At 33.2% G+C, this 19,891-nt stretch overlaps 1 protein-coding gene across 2 annotated transcripts in view; it reads right to left on the reverse strand.

The window, feature by feature from the left end:
• Cad86C (Cadherin 86C) overlaps positions 1 to 19,542 on the reverse strand; it is a 70,108-nt gene extending 50,566 nt beyond the window's left edge. The window contains exon 1 of one of the 2 annotated variants that reach the window (XM_089240199.1): positions 19,275 to 19,542. The gene's annotated coding sequence lies outside the window, so the exon portion shown is untranslated. Of the gene's footprint in view, positions 1 to 7,337; positions 7,403 to 19,274 lie in introns of those variants that run through there. The other variant, XM_089240200.1, reaches the window with a different exon arrangement.
• Between the last annotated feature and the right edge of the window lie 349 nt (positions 19,543 to 19,891).

Here is a 19,891-nt window from a genome sequence, read left to right on the forward strand (position 1 = left end):
AAGATCAACTTCTTTCGACAGGAAAAAATGCAGAAATGCGAAATTTCTTTTAACCATCGTAACCCTTTCAGTACTCTGACGGTACGTTTAAAATACCAACAACTTTTTAATCCTTGTAACATCCCTTAAATACGTTGTTGGACGTTGGTATTTTCAAGTATAATGGCCGTATAACTACTTTACGCTTACCAGATGGCAGCACAAGAGTGGGAGAATTAGTTTCTTTTTAATATGATGAAAGCTTTTTTTTAGGTATAGTTGAAGGTAAATTCACACACACAAAATATTTTTCCCTACTCATTATTGATCCAATTTTTGTTTGTCAGCGAAAAAAATGTCGACGACAGAGAATAACTTGAATCTCAAGTAGGGGGTTTTACAATGAGATATCCAAATAAATTTGAAATTCTTGATTTTTTGGGATAATAAATACAATAGTTACACTGGTCAACAATTTTTAACTTTTCTTTTTAAAAACATGAGTGAAATAAGTTTATTTAAACTAATTTAGGGATGCTGAATTCAAATATGAATGTAAACAATCTCAATCACGAATAGTTTTTTCTGTATGCATGATGGTGATTTTTCGAAATGCATAAACACTATAAAAAACTAACACATTGAAAATGAAGATAATTGGCATAGTCTTATGAACAAATTATAACACAAAAAAGGTGTACACAAAACGGAATTTTCACGTATTTTTGTAATATTTTATAAAAATGATCTATTTCGTTTTCTTATTGTCATCTTTCTGAAAAAACCAATAGTAATCACTCATCATTCGAGGGTCCCACTTGCCTTGATTCCCTAAAAACCCCTTCATTGCAGATGTGAATGACTGCCATGCCGCGAGAGTTCTGAGTCAAAGCAAAATCACTCGACAGTGAGGACTTAGAAATATTACTTCTTTTAGAGTTCGTCTCTTTTAATTTCGGAAAATTTTTATTTTATAAAGAGAGAAAGATGTGAGATACCTGAGTCGGATTTATCCATAGCCTTCATAATGTTTTCCATCAGTCCCAGGGTCCAGGAGCGTACCAAGGATCCACTTAGGAGGATTTACAGAAGGTTTAGGGGGTGGGGGCTAACAAGGATTTTCTTCCAGATAATTTTTTAATTATTAACCTTCAAAAGACATTCAAGTCAACAGAAATTGATAAAAATAGCTGGTAAGGGTATTTTATGTCTTTCGATATTTTATTTTTTGCAAGAACATTAAAAGATAATTTTAATCGCTGATCATCTTGACAGGGGGGAACACCAACTTCTATGCACCCCTACGCACACCTCTGGCCAGTCCCAGTGTTGGCAGCAAAACTTATGTGGAACAGTAATGCATCTGCGACATCTCCATTTCTTACTGTGAAAGGTTGTGTCTTTCAATTAAAAAACCAGAGAATCCGGTTGCAGTTAGAGATAAAATCAGTGTTGTGCCATTCCCCAAGTTTTAGACAGCAAAAGATATAGATATACGAGAGAGATTTCTTGTATCATTTCACATGTATAACCTAAATATGTAAATTTTGAAAGATATACAAAATTAAATACCATATAACAAAAAAACTAGACGTGGTGTTTATTTTTCAAGGTCAGATCTGGAATCAGCAACCAAAAATAAATTAAGAACAGCTAAATTTTACCACGTTAGAAAAACATTGTAGACTAGTGTTATTATTAGCCGCATTATTTTGAGAAATGTTTCGACAAGTAAAAAAGTGTGAGTTTGTGGAATTATAATTACCAAATTTTAATTTATGAATTTAATTTAAATGTGGTGGAATGAATTTCTTTTAGTACAATAGAGTCTCAAATGATGCCAATAAACTTTTTCAGTGGGGGAAGTTTAAAATATTAATAGCTCCCCAATTATACACTGCTCAAAACTGATTTTGTTCTAAATAATATATCAGTGATTTTAGGATGTTTTTGTGGAGCTAATTTTGAATATGGCATTGGTTTTGTCACGTTGGCTCTAGTTTCTTAGATGAAGTGAAAATAAAATTTCAATTGTAACACAATTGGAGCAGCGTACAAAATCACATTAAAACTGTGCGTTACAAATAAATACAGTAAATTATTGGCAAAGATGTTTAAGTGATTTTGGGATGATTTTGGATCGCTAATTTCGAATCTGGCGTTGGTTTTGCTGAATTGGCTCTAATTTTTGAGATAATGCATACTATCAGCAATGTGAATGAGATTTTTATATTACCTATGAATTACCATTGAAATTTCCTTTTCACTTAAAAACTAGAGCCAATCTTGGAAAACCAATACAAGATTCCGAATTAGCGCACCAAAATAACTCTAAAATCGATGAAATAGTTTTGCCAATGATTTACTGTATTCATTTATAACTAGAGTTTCAATGCGATTTGTACGCCGCTTTATGTATTATAACTAATAACATATGTGATTTCAATATCCTAAGCAAATTATTTATGACTCAGATGTAATAATAGATGCTACACAGGGTGTTGCCTTGAAGTGGCGACAAACTCAGAGTAGTTATATTAGGCATCAACAGCAACAAAAATTGGCGTAGAAAAATGTATTGCAAACCCTGTTTATAGTCGGCGAAAATCGCAGAAATACTTATGATGGGTGTAGCGTCGAGTGGGACAAAAAACTTAACAATAAGAAGAAAAAGCATTTATTTGACAGCATGATTACAACACAGCCTGCGCAGCACAGTTCCATGTTAGATAGTAGAGGAAGAAAAATTATTACAGGGGATTTTGTAATAATTTTGTGCTTTATTTTGTATACCACAGGCTGTGTTGTAATCTCGTGCTGTCAAATAAAATTTTTTTCCTACTTATTAATGGCCTTTTTTTTGTCCCACTCGACATGCCACCCATCATAACTATTTTAGCAATTTTCACCGACTAAATGTGGTTTGCGATACCATGTTCTATGGCAATTTTTGTTCCTCTTGATGCCCTCTGAGTTTGTTGCCACTTAAAGGCAACACCCGGTATAGAAATTTTTCATGTTTTAGTAGATGATGATGATGTCATTATTCATTATGAGTATTTCAAGACTATAAATCCTTCGAATAGGTTCGTAATGTAATTATAATATAATTAATTATCAATTAATAGTACTTAATTGTAACACTAATTAAAATATATTAAAAGCGTATTATTCAACGAAAAAAAAATGTATTTAATTTATGAATTTGAACGGATCTTTCTTTCTGGGACCGATTCTTATATCCAACAGGCAGTTGGAGGTACAACTTTTTTTCTTTTGAACCTTTTGGCTGAGAGAGTAATCTGGCAAGCAGCCGAGAAGATATCGTGTAAGAGACACATACGTGTTGCATCGTTATGAGTTCATACCTCATGTGCATGTTTGGTATAAAGATAAATTTTCAATACTCTCCAACGACTCTTTCCGTTATAGCACGCATTATTTAGTTCTAATTACAGTTTGATATGCATATTAATATTATAGATCATAGCACCCCTTCCCAAATAAGTGTAAATGAAATTATTCTTCAACGTTTATTCAGTGGATAAAAATAATATTTGACAAAGTTAAATCTTTCACAACTCAATTAAACCTTTGTTTTGGTGACAGACTTGGACGTCAAAATCCAGTCAAAAAAGAGTCGCCAAAAAAAAGGCCATCACATTTGAAAAATTGGGGGACAAGATCGGTAGAATACTGAGTGGGATACTCAGTTGCTTTGTCATCCAACACAACAATCATCTATGAGTAAGCTGAAGATACGTCCCGTATCTCCCGGGACATTATCTTATTTTCAAGCAATTTTACCCATCCCGACTTTATTGCAAAAATGTCAACGTTTTCTCACGTTGTTCCAGTGGAGCCAACTCTTGAATTTTCATTCTTCATTGAAATCACCGATTAAAGCGGTCTTCCCAACTCATAAATTGTGAGATGAAATATATATATATATTCATATCACATATTTGTCACGTTTTTTTCCGTTTTTTTTTTGTTCTTCATTTTCCGCCATTAGTGAATTATACGTTATTTTAGAAATATTTAGCACTATTACTTACTTTTGGCATCATTTCTGGCTATAATTGGCAATGGCATTCGTTTTCCCGTTTTTGGAAGCTGAATATCCCGTGTTTTTCTTGAACAAATATGGTCAGCTTATCCTTAATATCCCTTTATTTATTTAAACTCTCTCTCTAATCCGCCACTCTTTATATTTTTCTTTTGTGTTATTTTTGCTCCATTTACCCTTCTTTTTCCCTTGGTTTGGTCATTCAACTGCGCAAATAGTCACAGGAAAAAAAAATCCCTTTATCTATTTCTCAGTGTCTCTACTTTTTTTTAAGGGAAGATAGATGACTATTATTCGTGGAAATGAGTACAATATTTGCTTAGGCTTTTGCTTACCAACTAACAAGTTTGAATCTTGAATGCCGCTGAATGCAATAAAAAAGCGAAAGTTACTGAACATATCCGTAAACAGTGCCGTCTTAAAGCATGGATCCACCTGGGCACGGTCCGGGACCTCAAGAGAAGAGGAACCTTACATAAACGAGATCTGTTTGAAATTTCATAGAAATTATCAGTAAGGGCTTCAGAAAAATCACTTAGCCCGGGCGCCTATGATGCTCTTAAGACGGCCCTGTCCGTACATTGTCTCTATTTAGTTTAAGAATATTTATTGGCTTTATTAATTCAAATCACATTAACATACGATTGATTAAGTTTTGAGTGCCACAAAGAAGACATCTAACATGTATTTCTTCCAACTAGACTGGGAAGAGAGATATCTTGTCCATTCAAGGAGAACACATAACTATATGAGGTCAGTCTTAATGTTAATAGGCGCAAAATATGATTTGGATTAATTGAACATTAAAATACCATGTCACAAAATCCTTCTACGAATTAATGTGACCTTCGATATCAAGATCTTTAACATCCTAACAATAATTCAACCACAAAAACAATCCCTAGAAACTATAAGCACAGTTCATTAGTTAGAATTAGTTCGTGTCTGTGTCTCGGATCGATACCGAAACGCTATCTGATCTAATTCCAACAGACACTTGTTTTAATAGAAAAATCTTTTTTCGAGGCAGCCGTCCTTGGTTCTTCGTATGATTTCGGAGATGGAAATTAATAGTTAACGGTCCATGTTTTTAATATCATCTCCTTCATGATTGAAAGCTCCCATCGAATTAAACGACGCCACATGCATTGAGCGTCGGTCACTCGTTTCTCTCTCTCTCTCTCTCTCTCATCCTAACTCTTTTAACGTGCACGTAACCCATGTCTCGGCCTTCGGTTTAAAAAAAAAACCTATTGTGTGCGTGCCTATAATTATAATCCGTCTGTAGAGGGTTGAATGGTTCAATGCCCTAACGCATGTGGATTCCATGTTCCACCATTTTCTTTTCCATACTTTTTGAAAGGAGTAGAAATAACCATTTTTTGCTATGCTTTCTTCGGTTATGACTCTCGTCTTAATCTTTTGTTCTTGTTAGAACTAGGCCATGGTCGTTTTTTTTTTAGAGATGCGCGCGCAATTTGTTCTCATCATGTATTCGTCATTCCTGGGTGTGGCTGTTTGCGTTGAAATTACCAAATAAATTACGATGACTAACAAAGAGAATGCCAAAAATTTCATTATATCCTCTTGTGTTTTACCTTAAATTTTTCCCTTTCTCGTAATTTTCATGAATAATTATTTTTTGAATTAATAATTTATAAACAAAAATTATTTATCTGATATTTATTCATTAGTTTCTATTCTTATAGTCCATGTATAAGGATGAAAGGATAAACACCATTATTAGTAGTAAGTAAATTCACACTATTAACAGATTCCGATAAACTATGCATTATTTTCTGTTGTTGATCTAATTTTGAAAAAAAAATTCACAAAATGATTAACAGATTTGTATCATTAAAGAGGAAATTTGAGGCATTCTCGATAAATCAAATGATTAATAGAGGAAGCACACAGTTCAACTCCGAAAACTATTCTGGCCGTAAATTCAAAGTAAACTATCACTATTGCGAACACGGTAAATTATTCTTATCGCCAACTAGGAAAACCATTTCTGTTGCTTGCACGGAAACAATTCGTATCGAATACTCGAGAAATCAAGCTTATCCTGAACTTGAAAAACCATTCTCAACGCAATCTTGAAAAAAAAAATACTAATGCAAAGCAATTATTGTATACTCAAAAAAACATTCTTATCATGACCATCAAAACAGTTTTTGTTGTAAAGTCGAAGAAACAATTCTTATCGAAAACACGAAAAACTCATTTTTATCACCAATAAAATATTTAAAAAAATTCTATTCGCAAACTTGAAGAAACAGTTCTTAATCGCAAACGCAGTAAAAACCATTGTTATCACTTTTCGTAGTCACGAACACAAAAAATGATTTTTATCGCAAGCTGGAAAAATAATTCTTATCGTAAACTCGGAGGAATGATTCTTATCGTAAACTCGGAGGAATGATTCTTATCGTAAACTCGGAGGAATGATTCTTATCGAAAACGGGAAAAAACTATTCTTGTCACCAACTCAAAAACATTTCTTGTCACAAATGCGAAAAACAATGCCAATCGTAAACTTGAAAACAATTCCAATCGTAAACTTGAAAACAATTCCAATCGTAAACTTGAAACAATTCTATAGTCGTTAACACACGAAAACAATTCTTATCGTAAAAGTCAACAAAAAAAATCTTATCATAAAAGTCGACAAAAAAATTCTTGTAAAACTCGATGAAACTTTTCGTATTGTATTAGTTATCGAAGAATTCTTGCTGCACGGACACGAAAAAACCATTCTTATCATAAACTCAAAAACTCGATAAAACTATTCAAAAAAATCATTGACAAACTCAAGAATTAAAAAAAAAAACCATTCTAATCATGAACTCAAAAAAATATCCTTATCACAAACTTAAAACACACAGTTTTCGTCCTAATAAAACCCGAAAAAACTCATACCAGCCTCTCACTATAACATATAATTAAAAAAACCCTTCACGAGATCGTAAGGAATAGAATTTTCTCTGAATTGTAGGGTCCTGAATATAATTATTACCCCATTAAGACAAAATTAATCAATAAAATTTCACTCTTATTTTCATCTATCTAACCAGTGATCGTTAGTCTTCTTCAAATACAGTAGATAACTTTGAAAAAGATGACCGTAAAAATTGTGACTGGTCAAAGAAAAACGTAATTTGAAATGGGATTCGTGGTGATCTCAGTACAAACTATAAAAAGTCTAAGAATTCATAAAATTTCACGAAAATTTTTCCAGATCAAAAGCTTCAATTCGAAGTTTAAAATAACAATCGCTATTACTTACCCCATTGATATATCACAGGACAAAAGTTACAAAACCTTTACTATTCGATGCAGAGTGAGTTTCCACTCAGAAGCTAACCTCAATTGTATCCAGAACTAGAATCAAGTGCCCACAGCAGCACACAAAAAATAGCCGTTACGCTGTCAGGATTTTGGTATAACAGTTGGCAGATGGCTAGTTATGTAAGCAGTTATCTGTGTTATGTTATTATACATGTACCGCAGACCCCCTCGACTAGTTGATGCTCACCTGGTCACTGGGTCATGGTACACTGCATCGCCACCGCAAATTAGATTGGGTACGGCGATAAAACTCTCTCAGAACTAACTTGAAAATTCGACTACCATTTTCCGATTTTGACTGTTCTATAGACGTGATAATGATGTACTTGTGTTTTAGGTATGATCGTTGTATCGAAATTTCGATGTCCTTACCTTTTGTAGGTTATAAATGTATTTCATGGTATTTGACCGCTGACAACTGGTATTTTCTAATGATGAGACATTGTAGATTACTGCTCCAGTGTTTGATTCTGCTTGCACGTGCTGAAAATTACATTATATTTAATTTAAATTTTATTTATTCAAATTTATTACGTATTTTGATTGGAGCTGGTCCGATTAATCGATCAATTGGTAACCGCAGTTAAAAATTTCGTTGAATTAATCGACTCAATTAAACCGATTAAAATTTGAGTAAAAAGTTAATAATTTGACTTGATTTATTTTAACGAAACCGATTAAATGTCCTGAATTATTGTACCCCAATATATATACATTTTCGGCAAGTGATCATATTTAAAAACATTTGAATCAATATTTTGATCAAATTTTTCGGCATTGGGATTCAAAATACATGTCCATTCAACTAAAAATTGTGATCATTTCAGTTTCAAATTGAGTTTGATACGAATTTTAAAAATCAAGACCCAAAATTCGTTGCCTCCACTATGAATAGTAGTTGTGCGTGTTCTTGGAATTATCAGTTCCTCTGCTCACACAAGCACAATTTGGTAGGAGTTTCAAAGAGCACAAGTCACAGCATGATCAAAATTAGTTTCGAAATCAGTGGCCCTAAAATAATCAATTAAAAAAAACTGCAAGATCCAAATGAAGAAATTCCAGGTTTTAACAAAATACGTTCAACATACAACTATCAAATTGCTTCAAGTAGCAACCTTAATTTCTTAGTCTATTCCTATACTTTTGTTTACATCTAGCAAATAGGTGCGTGAAACGAATAAATTACATTTTTTATAGCATCAATTTATACAGTAAAACCCCCTCTGAATGAACACCCTTCAGATGCAGTCACCCCTCTTTTACGGCCAAATAATAATTTCCCCTTGTATAATAAAAGTATGCATTTCAAACCCCCCTCCCCTCGATTAACGGTCACCCTTCTTTTACGAACGAATTTTATTTGCACCGCCGGTGTCTGCAAAAGAGAGGTTTTACTGAATTACGCAGTTACGAAAAATATTCGATTAATCGGCCGATTTTGGTGCAGAAAATTATTAACCTAAAATTAGGTTTAAAATTTTTGATTCAATATTTACAATTTGCTCAATTCTTTTAGATTAATCAAAGAATTTAATGCTTCAAAAATTTATAATTTCCCCCCATTTCTCTGACTTTTCTTCAATGTTAAAATGTTGAAAAAATAAAATTCATGTATTCAACTTCCCTGAAGTGTTTAAATATAATTACTAACCGTTTATGTTTAAAAAAAAAGCAAAAACAAATTGAGAGGACGTGTAATTTAGGTGACTAGCAAAAAGTCGCTTGGACTGGAATCTTTGTGAAGCTGGTTAATCTTCCACAGCTATATATTTTTCGAGCTATATCTCGATACTTTCGAGGGCCGTCGCGATTTTTTTTTCAGGAGACGGAAGTTTACCGCAAACATACAGTAGACGTAGAAACCCCCAATAAAGGAAGGCAGACAGAGCCAATACCACTAGTACCATCTCTAAATATTCATCGAATGCTTCCGGGAGGTAATGCGTTTACCTGTAAGGTCGAGAGTCGACTTCATTGTTAAAATTTTGGTAGATCATGAATTTACTCAGCAATCAATTCAGGTACAAAGGGTATAGCTATTCGATATGAGTTCACCACTGGTGTAGAAAAGGGGTTCGTAGAACCATATTATACTGCTATGACAAGAAACACCGGTGTGGAAAAAAGGGTAAAGGGCAACTATGATAAGGAACACCGGTGTAGATAACGGATTGAGGAATCGTGCTTTACTGCTATGGTGAGATAAACCGATATGGAAAAAGATTTAAAGAACTTCTATGATAAGAAACATTGGTGTAGGAAAATGGGTTGAGGAATCGTGTCATACTGCTGTGATAAGAAATACCGGTTTAGAAACGGGGGGGGGGGGTGAAGAACTACGGTGATGAAAAGGGTTGAATACTACTAGTATAAGAAACCCCAGTGTAGGAAAAGTCTTAAACAACCGTGCTATGTAATATATCTCGAGTAAGCATTTTCAAGAATATTACTTTTTTTGTTAAGCATTTGGAAAAATTCATTGAGAGTGAGTGAGATACTTTTTTCCATTAAAAATCGAGCCGCAACACGAGTAAGCATTTCGCTGTATTTCCATTGTGAGTAAAGTTCATTATACCCATCCCTAGTCGCAATTATGAAATCATACACACATTAGTCACTGTAATCTACATAATAGGAAATAGAATGAGAGAAATTCCTAAAACTATTCAAATTTCCTGGAGAAACTTTTTTTTTTGGCAGTGCGTCAGTTTCCGTGACTTGACCATTTGAATACATGGATTTGTACACGGAAAGTTCAAGTAAAAATGTACAGGCTAGTCAATAACGGTAAGTACTCGTTAATACATAGAAAGAGAGAGAATAAAAGGTCTCCATTTGTAAAACAGTCATGTCATCGGTAGATGTTTCACCACGAGTTTCACACGAACGCTTTAAGTGGTATTCTGACGTTTTTTTGTTTTATAGCATGTATATTTATAAGGGAAAAGCGCATTGAACCTTTTTTGTGTATGTGTGTGTGTATTTTATGCTCTCTGACTTCCCGGTTCACAAATTCCACTATAAGAGCATTATGCAGATTTTTCTTCAATCGACGTGCGTTTTTTGCTTGATGGGAATATTGATTCATTTTTAATATTTAAAAGCTATAAAATGAAGTAATTTCCATTTAAAAAAACCAATAAAAACATCTAATACATCTGAGAATGGAAATATATCTTCATTTTGCTTAATTATTAGAAGTTTATCTCACATTAGGGCAATTATGTGCATTTTTATAAACCTATAATTCGAATACTTTCGATTTCAGAGAATACGTAATAAAAATTATTATCATTGACTGCTTAAAAAGTATTTATCGACTGCCCACTTTAGAAAACTTATTTGTTAAACTATATATATATTATTTCTTATATCTGCTAATTTATTCTAAGAAAACTATTCTTATTCAATTAGGCAGGAACATTCCACAGCTATTCACTGCACTATTCCCTTTCTCAAGCTGCTAACTCAATATCTATTCTTTGATATGAGCAGTTTTGGCAAACTTTGAAAAATCATTATTTTATCGTGGAGACGGAAAATCATTCTTATTGTCTATTCAAAAACTATTCCCACTGTACGCTATAAAAACAATTATAATAACATAATCCGGAAAAGTACTTATGGCAAACGTGAGAAACCGTTAGCATCACAAGCTAGACAACAAGTTTCATAAAAAACCGGTAAAAAAGCTACTCTGGTTAAGACGGAAAAAAAATTCACGCATCGCTAACTTGAAACACTATTCTTATTTCAAATCTAGAAAGCCATTTCCATCGCATACACAAGAAAACAATTCGTTTCTCAATGTTTGAAACAATCCTTATCGTAATCTATGTTTCATCACAATCTGTGGGTAAACAATTTTTATCGCAATTTTCGAGAAAACATCTTTATCACCAGCATAGACTAAAACTATAAAGATATTATTCTTACTCTGTGATCACCAGAGTTCTGAGGGAAAAAAATTCTTATCACCAGTTCTGAGGGGAAAAAATCCTATCACACAAACTCTGAGAAAGCAGCCCTTATCATAAGCTGTGAGTCTTATCACAATCTCAGAGCAAACAATTTTTATTGCAATCTCTGAGAAAACAATCTTATCATGAAATCGGGAAACAGTTTTTCATGCTAATTTTAAAAAAAAATCTTTCCCAAAATTAACTAAAAATTCTGATTGAAAGCTCGGAGAGAGAGAGAAAACCATTTTTACTGCCAATTCGGTAAAAATTTCTTATCGCAAAGTCAATAAACGATTCTCATCGCTAAGTCAGTAAACATTTCTTATCGCCTACCGAAAATCGATGTTGTCGAAGCCTTATTTAGGGACATCACGTTTTATCACTTCTTACCAATCTTTCTCGATACATTTCTGATAAGTAATTTGTGCGCAGCTTTTATGAACGTCGAATTATTGAATGCTATCGTGTAATAGGAAGTTAACGATCGATTGCAACAATTTCGGACGCAGGAATATCCCGTAGACATGAAAATAATAATAATTATAATAATAATAGTCCCCCCGAGAAAAACAGTTGTATTTTTTTTTCATATTAAGGACAGCATCTGGAAAATTATTGCATGTAATAAAACATACTACATAACGAAAAAAATAAATAAAATGAAACGAGGGACCGCGAAAACTCAAGGTCGTCACGCCAGAATTGGTCACTCGCACATGACACACGCATATTACGCAAGTTAGAAATAAAATGGCGCACAAGGGAACCAAAACCGTTTCACGCGATTTTCCAACCAGTTACAGCGCTTCCTTTTGTGTCATTCACTGTATAATTAGGTTACTGGTGTTGTTATATATTTCGTAAAACTCAAATTTTCTCCAGATAATGTGATATAATTATACCGCTCGGTGCTTACCGGTGACCGTTCGTTTTGAAGAAGCATGAAACCGTTCACTCGATTCATTAATTATTAATTAACCTAGAACTAGCTGTATCTGCACAGAATTAGAGCATCAAAGACAAAAAGTAAATGTATTTTGATTCTGAATGGCTGGTGAGGCTGGATCGAGGTTATTCTGTTGAATTATCAATTTTTAGGGGGATGGACATTCTTGCGATTGCCAACTCGAATATTATCACTACAACCTAATAATACAATATCTACCCCTTATTGTTATTGGCTACTGCTCACTGAGTTGTAGGTTATTATTATTATTTTTTCTTTTCTCATTGTAAAACCATTCCTCTCAGCTACATACTAAAATAACTCCTATCGAAAACTTTAGAAACTATTCTTATCGCAAACTTTCTATCACAAAAGTCAAAAAACGTTCTTACCGCCAACTTCGAAACTCCTATCGCAAACTTCAAAAACCATTCTTATCACTGACGTCATAAACCACCAACTTCTCTCCACAAACTCCGAAACCATTCTTATCGCAATCTTCATAAAATTACTCTTACCGCAAACTCTGCAAACCTATCTTATCGCAAGCTCCATAAAACATTCTATAAAACTCCATATGCTATTCCTATCGCAAATTGTGTCACAAACTTCAGAAATGAATCTTATCCCGAACTTCAAAAAACCAATCTTATCCCAAACTTCAAAAACCAATCTAATCCCAAACTTCGTAAATTATTTTTATCACTAGAGCCCGGAAATTCAGGCAAAATCGGTTTTTTTTCTATTTTCATAAATTTTTTTTTGTAAAAATGCCCTTTTCGAAATTTTCCTGCCTATTTCGATATTGTTTTATGTTATTCTGTAGAACTTCAAAAGAATGTTTATGTTTAAAATTTTCTGCCCCGAGTATGAATCAAGGGGCTCGATCGAGTGCTATCAAAATGGAAGGGTTTGAATTTTCTTGTTCCCGACAACAAGTCGATTGCCCTCAGTCAACTTTCGTTATTGTAATTGATGGGGGGTGATTTAAAAACTTCTCAAATATTAGGTATTTTATCAGTAATAATATTTAAAAATTATGTGTAATATTTGGTAAAGAAATTGGAAGAGCGATGTGTTTATGCGTTTGCCAGAGAAGAAATGTACTGTCGTCCTCTGGCTGTTGACTTAAAACATTAATTTCTGAATTATTGCACATATCATAGGAATATTTTTATCTCTTTTTTTAGAGAAATTTAAATTATTATTTTCATGAAATTTGTTATATAAATAGTTGAGCTCAATCATAGAGAAATTTGATGCAGTCAGATATCAGTTAATATACTTTTATGTTATTTTGTCGTGGCGAACAAATTTTATTCCATTTCGAGTCAGTTTAAGTTTCGATTCTGTGCGTGTCAAAATACATTAGTTTCGTTTTTTCAGCGTCGTCTGTCTTCGACTTTATCATTTTCTAATTTTACACGTAAATTTTGGCCGTACTTTTTCACTTTCTATCGGGGTTTTTTTTCCCCATCCGAGAAATAAATTTCTCAATAATTTGCAAAATAGTTGATTATTTTGGTGAGTTGTGCTCACTTATAAAATAATCGGATACGGTTGAACTATTAATACGATGTTTTTTCTAAACATTTTGAAAATCGTAAAATTTTCTTAGTGCAAGAATTTAATTTTTCTCGATAAATGTTCACCAAAGTAAAAAAAAATCGTTTTTATTTTTTTATAAGTATAAAAAATAAAAAATTATTTTTTTTTTTCAAATTCTATTCATTCAATTAAATTTTATTCACTGAACTACAATAAGAATCATCAATATCTATTTCTAATATTTGTCCAGAATTCCAAAAACTCCTCCACCCCTAATAAAAGAAAAATTCCATCCCCATTCTCATGTAACAACATTAAACTCACCATCCCCATGGAAACCTAAAATCTACACCCAAAAAAATAATCGCAAGTATTCAAGCCAGGCTAAATCGATTGTAAATACCGAATTAATTCCGCTAAGATCCGACCAACGTTATACGAAAAAGAACAGCCATAGGTTAACGACCAATAATGTTCCATGATTCAATTATAGATACCGTAACAATCTTGACAAGTGACCCCTTCGGTAAGACCACATCGTTTCCGTGGAAGAACATTAACCAAGCATGATGGAAAGGGTCAAACTGGAACACACACACTCTTCAAGTGCCGATATGTGTGTTTAACGTTATACACACACTCACACAGACGAATCTCTTGGAGTCATCACGCCAGGAATTCCCATAACACCAGTTCCATATTTCAGGTAAATTGAATTACAGTGCCTGTTGTCCCTTGGGACAGCGCGGCGTGGTGAGTGTCCTGAACAAGGGTTTTGGTTGGTTGTTATCAGGAAGAACAAAAATAGATAGTAAAGAGAAAAGCTTTTTTGGAAATCATCCCACCATGATGAGTTGCGCCCGTGAAAGTAGGACGCATCTCACTCACTGGATAGCCGTAAAAAATGGTACTTTTAAAAAAGAAAAATAGTCTTGGTGGATGCGATATGAGGACGCCGAATTCTCTAGGGGACGCCGAAAGTTAGAGCCAAGTAGGCTATAAGCGCGGTGTGCTAAATGCTAATCCCAATATCCACTCACGGTAATGAGAAGTAAGCTGGGTGTATATACCGCGCTTGTGTAATTGGATTCGATTGTCCGTGGCGGGAATCGGCGGCACATTTACCTACATTTGACTATGTGTGGTATTGGAACCGTTTCTTTAACCCGGTCAATGAGCGAGTGGTGGCGGTGATATTGATTACATGTTTAGATTCAACTCCTCTCTGCTCCTTTCTCGAAATTTTCGGCATGAAACGAGAAGAGTCATCGGTGACCGATACGAAGTGATTGATTTTAAATCATAGGTTGTTTTTTTTATCAGAGTGTTACGGGATTCTACCCCCGAGGGTTCTGAGATAAAACTTATATTTAATATTATATATTTTTTGCCCACTATTTACTTACCAAGAAGCTCGAAGTTGGGGTGGCGGAGGGGGGGGGGGGTAACTGGTTGAGAGAAAAGGGCCACAAAAACAAAATATGGTCCAAGAAGGGCCATGGGAAAAGAAAGTTAAGAAACGCTGCATTACAGGACCCTCGCTTCGCAAATAAATTAGTTTAAGCAATACAATATTGCTGACGTAGTTTGTGCCAGGAATTTCAATTTATATGTGTTATGTACGTACAGTATTATCAAAGTTCGTAACGGAAAGAATTTTCAACCCCATCAATGATAGAATTTTTGACAAAGAATTGAGACAGTGAAAAATCGTAGAAAAAAGAATGGAATCTTTGTTCCGGGCTAGTCGCAAACATCTTTGAGCATTCATCTTATATTATCTATTTCTTGTTATTTACTCGTCATACCATTTTGGGAGTAAAAGACGAAATTATGGAGAAAATATGACGTTCTGAGATTTTAATGAAGAAAAATCCTCTCCGTTTTCTCTCCATTAATAGGATTAACTTGAGCGAAACAAATAAGACCAATACAGGACTGCACTTATCAGACGCGGGTCAGAGGTACCATAATAATTTCGAGGTGGGAGGACCCTACCCCTGATTTTAAATATTTTGCGGGAGATGAGAATCGACATCCGTAAATTCATACTGATGGAAGAAATAATTTCGAAACACTAGTGGAAATTGGGATCTAATGAAAGAAATAATCTGAAAACGAATGAAAATTTCGAATTTTCGAATTAAAAATAAGAAAAAGGATTGAGAAAGAAATGATTCCAGCAGCTTTGAAAATTCAGAATCAATGAAATCAATCATTCCAGAATCGATGGAATAAATAATTCCGAAATCCGAAATAAACACTGTTAGCATTTCGAAATACTGTAAAATGGTTGGCTGGGATTTTTTTTCGGAACCAATGCATAATCGCCGAACATTTTGGCAAATTTGGTAAATTTCCCAAAATTCACCAATTTTTCCGGCGGTTATGCCCAACACTTTTGCCCAAGCGTCATTGGTAAATTTGATAAATTTTCCTAAACCATTATAATAAATTTTCCACTTTTACCGGCGATTATGCATAATGTCCAAGCGTCGCGTCGTTGGTAAACATGATAAATCGTACAATGTTCTGCTATACATGATAATTTATACATGTTTTGTATCATTATATCGGAGTGCAATCGTAATATTTGTTATCATTATATCGGGGTCCGACTCTTCTATCGAACCATTGAGGTTTAATACGTGTATTCATCACACATATTAGACTCATTTGTAATTTTTTTTCATGTTCACCAAATTCACCAATTACACCAGGGTATCATGCATAATCACAGATAAAGGCGATGAATTTCAAGTATTTATCAAATTTACCAACAACGCTTGGGTATACTATGCATATTCACTGGTAAAAGTGATAAATGTACCAAGCTTAATAAGACGATTGGTAAGCATGCATAATAATCGGTTATTATGTATAATATCCGATTTATCACATTTACCGTAACATGTATACAAGTTGAAAATATAAGTCCGTTTCAGCTCAAATAACTCGTGAACCGTTGGTTATAGAAATATAGGAGAAAGTGGTGCTAATGGGACAAGAAATAATTTCAGTATTTTTTCTTTTTTTTTCAAATATTTTCTTTCACACTTGAATGACAATAGTCAAGCTGCCTTCATTAATCACAAAAAGTAAACCATTTCTGATTATTAGGGAAGAAGAAAGACGAAAATCAGTTTTTCACCCCAAAAAGTAAGTTTGGTTTTTTTTTGAATAATTTTGAAATATTAAATTTTTTTACGTTGATCAATATACTGCTTATTTGTAAACTTTACCTATTTTACTTTTCAGAAATCTCGGTTAAATTTTCTTATAATAAACATGTGCTGGTTAGATTACAAAAATATTTACTCTCAGCCCTTGAGGTCTAATGGGACAATCTTAGGCATTCGTAGGCTACCTAACGAAGTATTTTTTGTCAAGAAGAATTTGAATATTCGGGAGTAGCATCAAAGGTAAGCCATGGCTTAACAAAAATTGAAATTAGGTGGAACCTTCCATTTCAATATACTTTGCTTTAGGCATAAAAATTCCTGCAAAATCATGTTAAAATAATATTTCAATATTTATCGTTTTTCTGTGAGTTTATTTTTCTTGTCTCATTAGACCCTGACTCTAATGGGGCAAAAGAATTCGTGTGTAAAATTTATCATCACTGCAAAAGCAACTGAAATGATTTATTTTCAATATTTTTATCGTATAACATAAATGTCTGTATTTGTCAGTAAAACAAAAAAAAAAAAAGAAGTATAAATCTGTTTATTTCACTTCGAAAAAAAAATCAAGAACTAAAATTTGACATATCAGCCTCCACCTTCTCCTACTTATAATCAGAAAGATATTCAAATAACGTACCCATGTTATGGGTACATTGTCATTTATTTAAATTAATAAATGACATTTGAATAAACAAATGAATTAATAAATTGTCATTTATTTTACTAAGAGACGTAAACACATATACTGAGATACAAATTTAATTTTTTATACGGTTTCCTCATTCCCTGATTTCCAATTAGAAAGTTGTTGCGCTTTCTTCCCTAAGCATCCCTCGAAAAAAGTCCATATTTCCAAGTGCAGTATTAGCCGAGGTATTTGAATTCCGGAATGGGGGAAAGACTAGCATATGAAGCATAAGAACAGTAGGATACAAGCTTTTCCATGATATATGCTGCCCCTTTTTTCTCATTTTCAGCGTTTTTTGAACTCGAATATCCTAGCTAATATTGCAATTGGAAACACGGTTTTTTTGGAGCGACGGAGGGGAGGAGGTTCTCAGGAGAGACAGGACAGCAACTTTCTAATTGGAAGTCATAGAATAAAGAAACATACAACAATGAACTGTGTATCTTAGTGCATACACGGTTTCTAGTAGAATAAATGGTACATCGTTGGGCGCGTTGTTTAAATATTTTTTTTCTAGTTGAAAGTATGCTTCTATAACCAGCGGCTCACGAGTATAAAAAACACATGAATAACCATGTAAACATTATGATAGTTTCCTAACTTTGATAACATAATTATTCTCTCGCTTTTATTATCAGAAATAAAAATTATTTCATAAAATTAAAATTGTGAATCAAATGGCTTTAATACTTTTATTGAATATTGAATAATAATTATGAAATTTATCATCAATCAAAATTTTATATCATGTCAATCTGAAATAATAACTATATAATTTATCAGAGTTTTGCAGCATATCAATCTAATGATAGTCTTTATATTTTCCATTACGGTAGTTTTCTAATTTTGATGATATAACTATTAATCAATTTAGTCACTTCTATCCTGAAAAAAAAAATTATTTTCTAAAAAAAATTAAATTATGAATCAAAATATTATTTTATTTCAGTTAAACATATTGAATACACAGTAAAAACTCTCTTTCGCGGTCACCGGCGGGATAAAAAAAATTCGCCCGTAAAAGAGGGGATGACCTCTTATTATCATCTCCTCTTATTTTTAATGCATACTTTTATTACACAAGGAGAAATTATTATTTAGCTGCAAAAGAGTGGTGATCGCATCTGATGGGGATGTCCGTTAAGAGGGGTTTTACTGTAATTATCACAAATATAAAATTAATCAGAATTATATTAGTATTACGTGTCAACTGGATGGATTGATAAATTTATATCTAAATATCAATAAAATATGAATTTTTTTTTTTAAAATAAAATTTTCAATAAAGTTTTCTATGTCATTAAGTTTCAGAAAAAAATTTACAAATATGTAATAAATCAATACCGATTCAAAAACTTATGTAAAAAAAAATAACTTTTATACTCTATATCAGTTAAAAATAACGGTATATACTATATATAGCGTTGTTTTTATCTTAAATAATTTAATTATAAATCCAATATTAATTATTTCAATTTTTAATAATGATGTATTTAAATCCAAATTTCATTGAACAATGTTAAATGAAAACAATGTAAAGCCTTACCTTGCACATGTGTGTCGACGTTACTCACGTTGTTCTTTGAATACAGATCACATGGCAGCAGCATAATAATGATAAGTCCATTGGATGAAGAAAATGAAAATGACTTTATACTGGAAAACAATTGTTAATTCAATCAGAAACAATCGGATATTTTAATTGATTTAATTCTATAACAATGGTGTTTGTATTCACAATATCAGTCATCGCACAACCGGCGAAACGGAGCAGCAGCCGCACGCACCCCCTTTAAATGGCTGTAATGGTCATCTTTTTTTGGCCGTTTGATTGCAAGAGGTCTTCCCATGTTGTGTTGACCGTTTGCGCATTACTTGAGCCACGCCTCTGTCTGCGCCTGCGCCTGTTTCCCCCGGCACGTGGAAATTTTTCTTTTCATTTGATCACAGAATCAAGAGACAGTACAACGATATTACCGGTGTTTTTTGTGTATTTCTATTATGATACGCCTTTTTGTGCGAGGGGGCTTTTAGAGCTCACGGTATGTTTACTTTATATCGCGGGTCTAATTATATATGGCTTTTAGAGGGTGGAAAAATTGAAAGAGTACTTACTAATGTATTTTTGCACTTTCTTGCAATATTTTAATTCATAAATGTCGT

Source organism: Pholcus phalangioides, unplaced genomic scaffold, assembly GCF_987345545.1.
Source record: "Pholcus phalangioides strain wild (caught in Gottingen) unplaced genomic scaffold, Ppha-v1.0 ptg000012l_1, whole genome shotgun sequence".
NCBI lineage: Eukaryota > Metazoa > Arthropoda > Arachnida > Araneae > Pholcidae > Pholcus > Pholcus phalangioides.